Below are 7,910 nucleotides of genomic sequence, written 5' to 3' on the forward strand. Positions count from 1 at the left end.
AATTAATGGAAATCCATAATTCATGACCAGTTCAAGCTATACAACATACTGAGACATTTTCACTTGTGGCCTTAACAGGAACACCCCTCATTCCGTCTGAGGGAAAAGGGGCAGCCCGATAAGTATTTACAATATCGTCAGCTCTATGGAATGCACCCAAACACCTGGCCTTCATCCTATCCCTAGCTAGCCAGGGAAGCTATGAAGACAGAATGGTTTGCCAATGTCAATATAGGTGTGTGAACCAGTGGGAGGTTTGGGGAGCAGGCCACAGAAGGTGTGCTAATGGTGGGGAGGGGGCGGTTATGTCCCATAGCACTAATGATTAGGGTGTGACCCTTCAGAGGCTAAACAAACTCATTCAAATCAATGACCTGAGAGTGATCAGATTCCTGATACTTTAATGGGGGCGAATTAGCTTAATTATTTAGTTTAGGGTTAAGCTAATGTTTTCTCATAATATTTGCTGATCCCTTAGCTAGTTAAATATACTCTTAATAATAATAGTTATCCCATCAATAGTTACTGTGGAAATAGTTTCCTGTAAAATCATTTCCCTACATTTGTGTAAATAGTTAAGGCAAGTACTTTATGAACAGTAGGTGAAGAATATACCGTCAACTCTTTTCAGAGAGTTTTTCCTGATTGCTACCCAGCAATTACAAGGTAGAGATAATGTTTGCGCTTTACAGTATAGTATATAAACCTGTACGACGTTTCAATCTAACCCCTCATTTTCAGCATTTAAGGCAGAATTATTCACTTTTACACTGACATCAGCAAAACGGTTGGGACTATGTTTTGTCTTCTTTATCTGTAGTGGTTTAACAATATCTACCAATTACCTCTAACCATATGAAGATTAACTAAATGATATACCTAAAGTTAGCAACCGAATTATGTATCGCGCTTTGAGACATTTGGTTAGGGGTGTGACGAATCTGTGTGAGTGTGTGTTTGGTTCTTAGGACCTATTTTGAATAATTGGCCCAGAAGTCGTTCATAAAAAAACATGAACCTGAATGAACAAAGATCAACAGGGAAACCAAAAGCACTAAAACCTTTTATTGCATGCACAGCAGTTGCTGTGTGCCACGCACCACAGAGTGTGTGTGTGTGTGTGTGTGTGTGTGTGTGTGTGTGTGTGTGTGTGTGTGTGTGTGTGTGTGTGTGTGTGTGTGTATGTGTGTGTGTGTGTGTGTGTGTGTGTGTGTGTGTGTGTGTGTGTGTGACCCAATTCTGACGTCGGTGTCTGTTGTGCACATGCACACATGTGTGCATGTGCACAACAGACAGCAACGTGCATGATAATGGCAGATCTTGCACAGTTTGTTAGTCACCCTGGAACCATTTCAAGACACACTGAGAACAACAACATACCAGTCAGACAGACAGACAGACAGGCAGACAGACCTATTCATCCTGATATGTGCTCAACAAATATCAGTGGACTTATACTTAGGTACCGTAGCATAACCAACATCCACCAAACCACTAAACCCTGTTTGGCTCAGGGTTGGCAAACCTGAGGTTGCAGCGCAGTAGCCAGATTGTAAACAGGCTAATGTCTTATTATGGGTGTTGTCCCTAAATATTAACACAGGTTTACTCAGCCCTGCTGGTTCTATAAACAATACGCCTTTAACAAATAGTGCCTTTCTAACTCATGGCCAATGTGGTATTATTTAGGAAACACAAAGAGTAACTGGACGTCTTGAATAATATAGTGTTGTTGGGTTTTTGTATGTGTGTGTGTGTGTGTGTTTGTGTGTGTGTGTGTTTGTGCCGTATTTGTGTGTATTTGTCTGTGTGTCTATTCCGTTTTGGATCCTAGCTTTTAATTATTTATTTTTCCACGGTGTTCTTTGAAGTCTCCCGCCAGTCCCAGAAAATTCAACAAGGAAAAAGTTTCAGAGAACCGTGTGGACCCTCCCTTCTGAGAAAAAGTAGTTGTGTGTGTGTGTGTGTGTGTGTGTGTGTGTGTGTGTGTGTGTGTGTGTGTGTGTGTGTGTGTGTGTGTGTGTGTGTGTGTGTGTGTGTGTGTGTGTGTGTGTGTGTGTGTGTGTGTGTGTGTGTGTCTGTGAGTAGACTGGGGGGATGGGATGGGAGCCCCTGCTCGGCTGCTGAAGCCACTGAATCATGGGGTCTGAATACATTAGGGTCCAGTCTCCTTTAAAAGTGTGCCAGGGAGTTCACGGCACAGGACAGCCCCTCCAGGAGCTCCATAATGGGGCTTCAATGCCTTCCATCTGCAGGGCGGAGAGAGAGAGAAAGAAAAGCGAGAAAGGAGAAAGGACTTTGACTGCACACGCTGCGCAGAGTGGCTCAACAATGCATCGATTTATGAGCAACGCAGGAATCGTAAAAACAAAACAAAAACAAAAATAACACGACTACTGTGAACACACAGGAGCCATTGAGAGAGGCGCCTTCTGGTTCCTATAGGGAAGGTAGTCTTGGTCCAACATGAAATCAGAAGCTTGTGTCTTGTGCATGTTTCAAACCCTTTTTACCCCAGTATATTTATTTTCACACTCAACACTCAACTCTTTCTTCGGATCAAACTCGCCTCTGTAATCAATTTTTTTTACTATACTACAATACTACCAAACGACTACTACTATACTACTATGTATGAGTTTTATAACTAGTTTGCTCAACCTCTTGCCTCAATCTTGCTGTGTTGTTTCCCTTGTTAAGCACATTGTGCTGTAGCTGTTAAAAGGGCACCCTATAAATAAAGTTTTTTTTTATCTGTTTAGTGAAGCGCCTGCTGTTTCCCCCAGAGGAGGGACAGACCACATCAGACAGGGTGAAAGGGGCCTGGGGAGGGACCGGGTCCTGGGGGGGGATGGATGGATGGCTTTGGCTATCCCAGGGGACGGGCCAACGACAGTACCAACCTGTAGCAACTAGATAGCCGCCGCTGTGGTAGCGTAGGCACGAGGCATTGTGGGAACTTTTTCCGTCTTTCGTTTTTTTATCACAAAAGCTGCCTGCTATGAAGGCTTCTGCAGGGAGGAGGAGGGGAGGGAAGAGGAACGAGAGCTGCTGGGTAAAATAAAAAAAAGACTGCATAAATTATGCAGATGCAGTTGCTAATGTTACCGTATCCGACGGGCCGTTGGTGAGACGCAGTGGTTTGACGACCTGAAATATCTGTGCGCACATGTGATGTTTGCTAACCACTGTGTCAAAACACAGATCCAGTAAGCAGCATACGGCTTTTACCTATCGACCGCATTAATGGGAGCACAATGCAGTGCTAAAGCAGGGCTGCAGGATAACCCCCAGTGTAATCTTATCCATGTTTACCAAAAACGTGCTAAGATTACTTCAGCGAGAAGTGAGCATAATTGTTATTTTGACAGGACCTAAAGAGACGAGGGGTAAACTCACTGCGACTCTAAGATTAAATCCTCAGGAGAAAAAAAAGCCCCCCCCCCCCCACACCTCCTGCTCACATCCAGGCGGCCAATCAGCACGCAGAAGCTACAGCTGCTTCACTCAGAGACCAAAGAATCTGTGTAGTGAGATGACATCATCAGCTGCCCATTAAAGGAGAGGTCACTTATTTCCACACATCTCTCTCTCTCTCTCTCTCTCTCTCTCTCTCTCTCTCTCTCTCTCTCTCTCTCTCTCTCTCTCTCTCTCTCTCTCTCTCTCTCTCTCTGTTTTGCCCTCTTCCTCTACCTCTACCTCTCCCTCACCCTCTATGTCTCTGCCTTTCTGTGTTTCTCTCTCTCTCTCTCTCTCTCTCTCTCTCTCTCTCTCTCTCTCTCTCTCTCTCGCTCTCTCTCTCTCACTGTTTTTCTCTCGCCCTTTCCTTCTCCCTCTATGTCTCTGCCTCTGTCTCTCTGTGTATCTCCCTCTGTGTTTCTCTCTCCTTCAGGAAGAAGGAACATGTAATTGATCTTCTGGAATTCTGTACGTGTGTGAATGTTTGTGTATGTTTGCATGTGTGTGCGTGCGTGCGTGCGTGTGTGTGTGTGTGTGTGTGTGTGTGTGTGTGTGTGTGTGTGTGTGTGTGTGTGTGTGTGTGTGTGTGTGTGTGTGTGTGTGTGTGCAGGGGGGTGGGGTGTGTGTGTGTGTGTGACTTCCCATTCTACGAGGTAGACTCTCTTTCCAGGAATAAGCCTGGTCTTTTATGTGCTGCAATCCAAAGCTTGCCCTCACCAATGCTGCGCTCATCTTTGTATTAATTCTGTCAACTTGCTACGTTGAGAGATCTCGTAGCATCAGAGGGGTGTCTGTTTCTTATATGACATGCCCAGCTGTTAAGTTAAGCATTCAGATTGGCATCATTTCTAAAAGACATGGCGATGCTGTAACTAAGGCCACTGTTTTTCTTTGTTGCATTCACACTAACACACAATAAATGGTCTGTCTTGCTGTGGTTCCACTCAGTTGCTAACAAGCAAGCTTTCTGTTTCGGCTGCTCTCCTCTCTCTCTCTCTCTCTCTCTCTCTCTCTCTCTCTCTCTCTCTCTCTCTCTCTCTCTCTCTCTCTCTCTCTCTTTCTCTCTCTCTCTCTCTCTCTCTCTCTCTCCTTCTCTCTCTCTCTCTCTCTCTCTCTCTCTCTCTCTCTCTCTCTCTCTCTCTCTCTCTCTCTCTCTTTCTCTATCATGTGTGTGTGTGTGTGTGTTTCTTTCCCCTTGTTCTCCGGTACCGGTTCTTTCTCTATGTGTCTTTGGCCCGAGGGGAAGCAAAGCGCCCAGTTTTTGCGGTGTTAACTTGGCAGCGTCATAAGACAGCCTGACTAATGCATTCCTGAGTGCCTCTCACAGACACTCTCATTGGCCCACTGTTTAATTCATTGTCGATTTGATATGGACTGTATGGACTAACCCTGTGACGTCACGCAATCAATCCCCCCAGAGATGACCAGGAATAGAGGACCTCACTCAATACATCCGTCTGTCAGTCAGCAGACACCTTTTGATGAATAGCATTATGTTTACTTTTTTTTTGGCAGGAGGGCAATAACTTGATTGACAACCATAGGCCTTGGCAGAGTTGATCACTAATACACTTAATCTTTGACTGGATGTTACAGTGTTTTTTACGGTACACAACTCGACCACAGTTGTGATGATACAAAAATTGTCCTTTACGTATTTTTGTCCCGGCCGCCTCCTTGGCCTCCCCCTGTAAAAACGTGTGTAAAGAACATCCTGCGTTGACAGGAAGGTGAATAAGAAGAGGTCGTAAATCAGGACCAGGTATAAAAACGGATGGGACAGGAAGTGACAGGGAATTCCTGTGATGAGCGACAGGAAGTGTTGAGGCGGGAGATAGAGGAGCCTCAGCCGACCGCGGGGGCCACGGGGCTCGGAGGCGCGCGCGTGCACGCGACCCTCGATCACTCACTAGCTTATCGTGCTCCGGACCCAACAAAGGCTGATTTACCACCGCCCCCTCCCCTCCCACACCTGCCCCTACATCCACAAACGGCCCACGTCTCATCCACCCTGCCGTCATCCAGACTCCTCCCCTTGCTGGTCGCGCCGTTGCAGGGAGGATGCAATGAGACCCGACCACGGTCTACAGGGACACATGACAGCAATGCATCCTGGGGCCTACCGGGCACTGCCGTAGGGGGGGATGGGAGGGGGGGCTGGGGGTCGATAGTTTTTTTTCTCAGGGGCCTTTTAATAGCTGCTTTAAAAAGAGAGAGAGACAATAACAACAAAGAAGGATGCAGACAGTTTTGGCCAAGGTGTCTGAAGTGAGCCGTCACCGGCGGAGGTGGCGGAGGCGGTGGTGTGGGAACTTCCTGCAGACTGCATCACTGCTTCCTCATTGCTGTGTTTACATGAATCACACGTGCTTTCAATGAAAGGAACAAGACTCACAGGAGCACAGCTAGTCTCTCGTCTCGTAAGAGTCTGATAACCACCCAGGTCACACACACACACACACACACACACACACACACACACACACACACACAACCACACACACACACAACCACACACACACACACACACACACACACACACACACACACACACACACAACCACACACACACACACACACACACACACACACACACACACACACACACACACACACACACACACACACACACACACAAACATGTGGACTGGCTCCAATGAGACATCCAGTAAAACACAAGTCACCGGACCCCCGTCCGCCCACTCTTTCACCATGTAGTCATGTTGTAGATTGAGTATTTCATGTGCACTGTGTGGTGAGGGGAGAAGGAGTCTATTGTAAAGGGTTGTGTTCCACTTGCAGTGGCCAGTGCTAGGAAATTGGAGATAGGCTTTATAGTTTTCTTTTGTTGTCGCTAAGTTTTTTCCATTGAACTTTGCAATAAGAACTCGTGGCATTTAATACATCCTCACAAAAGCCCCCTTGTCGTACTTTTTTCACTCTGCCTTTAAAGTTCATCTGTATTTTGAGTTGCGATTAATACATGTGATGTTGTAAGCATCGACGTCACACACGCCATGGAGAGCAGGAAACCAGTTTCCAGTTGAGACGCACAAACACTTCCTCGTTTTCCTACGTCATGACATTTGATTACATCTGATCGAGCGGTCTACAGAGATTCATTTTGGTCACGGGGGATTTGGTACGGCGGTGTGGCAAATATTTGAAGATCAGAACACAGACCTGATCTGGAGCTATTGTTTTAACAATCATGCTTTCCTCAGAAATAGAGTCAGAAGCAGTGTTTTGAATCTCTCTGATGCAGGAGCCAGTAGGGGTAAGGGGCATCTTGTTGACTCCTATAGGACCACAGTGCACATTGGGCTTCGATTTTTTGCAGAACTTTTGAGGAGTCAAACACCCTGGTGCTGATGGGACGGCTCTCCCGCCTCCCCCGTCCCAAAGCACCGTCGCTTGGTACCGGCTCCAGCTGGTTGCTCAGCAAACTGTGTCAGATACAGTGGGGTTGAATGAGTGACTCACAGAGAGAGCAGTTAGTTATAAAAACGGGATAGCATCTGGCTAATGGCCGATGCTCGATGCTTTGGTATATATATATATATATATATATCTATACATATATATATGTTTATTTAAATGTTTACCTTCTCATGGATAAATCCTCCTGGCGTTATGCAAAGTGATATACACTGACGTCAGATGCATGTGATTGAAGGACAGGACACGTCTTGGTGTTTGCAGCCAGTCTCCTGGCTTCACTAAAGCGTCATCAATATTATTTGATAACGCTATAAAAGAGAGCATTTCTCGGTGACTCACAAATATAACAATTTGGTCTTTGTGATAAGTCCTTTCCTTTGTCTGTTAATATCTCATTAATGGCTCATTGAATATATAACTAATGTCGTACACCAATGCATCAATATGTGGTTGTAGGATTTCTCAGGGTCACATACGTATATATATGACAGCCTTAAACATACTTTCAAATGTTTTTGTATTGTATGTAGGGGGGGGCTGTTTGTCTGTGTGTGTGAGGGGGAGGGGATCACAGGCAGCATCATGGCGTGCCACTGTGTTTCCACGGCGACACACTCAGGCCAACCGCAGGTGCCGGCCTGACAACGCTGGGGTTCAATTAGGACAAGCTTGGGAGTGAGGGGCGAGATAATGGGAGGGTGGGGGGGGGGGGGGGCAGGGGGGTCCATGTGTGTAAGACTGAGAGAGAGAGAGAGAGAGAGAGAGAGAGAGAGAGAGAGAGAGAGAGAGAGAGAGAGAGAGAGAGAGAGACAGAGAGAGGGACAGAGATGTCAGGAGGCTACTGGTTCAGCGCTCTCTCCCCCCCCCCCCCCCCCCCCCCCCCTCCGGTAACCAAGTCCCAAACTCCATTGAGGGGTAGATTGACTAGACTAGAGTGGCCCTTAAGTGCTTCATTAGCTGTTTCAGGCCCTAATGTCAGACATGTCCCACCGTGGCCCCTGCCCTCCTGA

This window comes from Gadus morhua, chromosome 23 (assembly GCF_902167405.1).
Source record: "Gadus morhua chromosome 23, gadMor3.0, whole genome shotgun sequence".
Lineage (NCBI taxonomy): Eukaryota > Metazoa > Chordata > Actinopteri > Gadiformes > Gadidae > Gadus > Gadus morhua.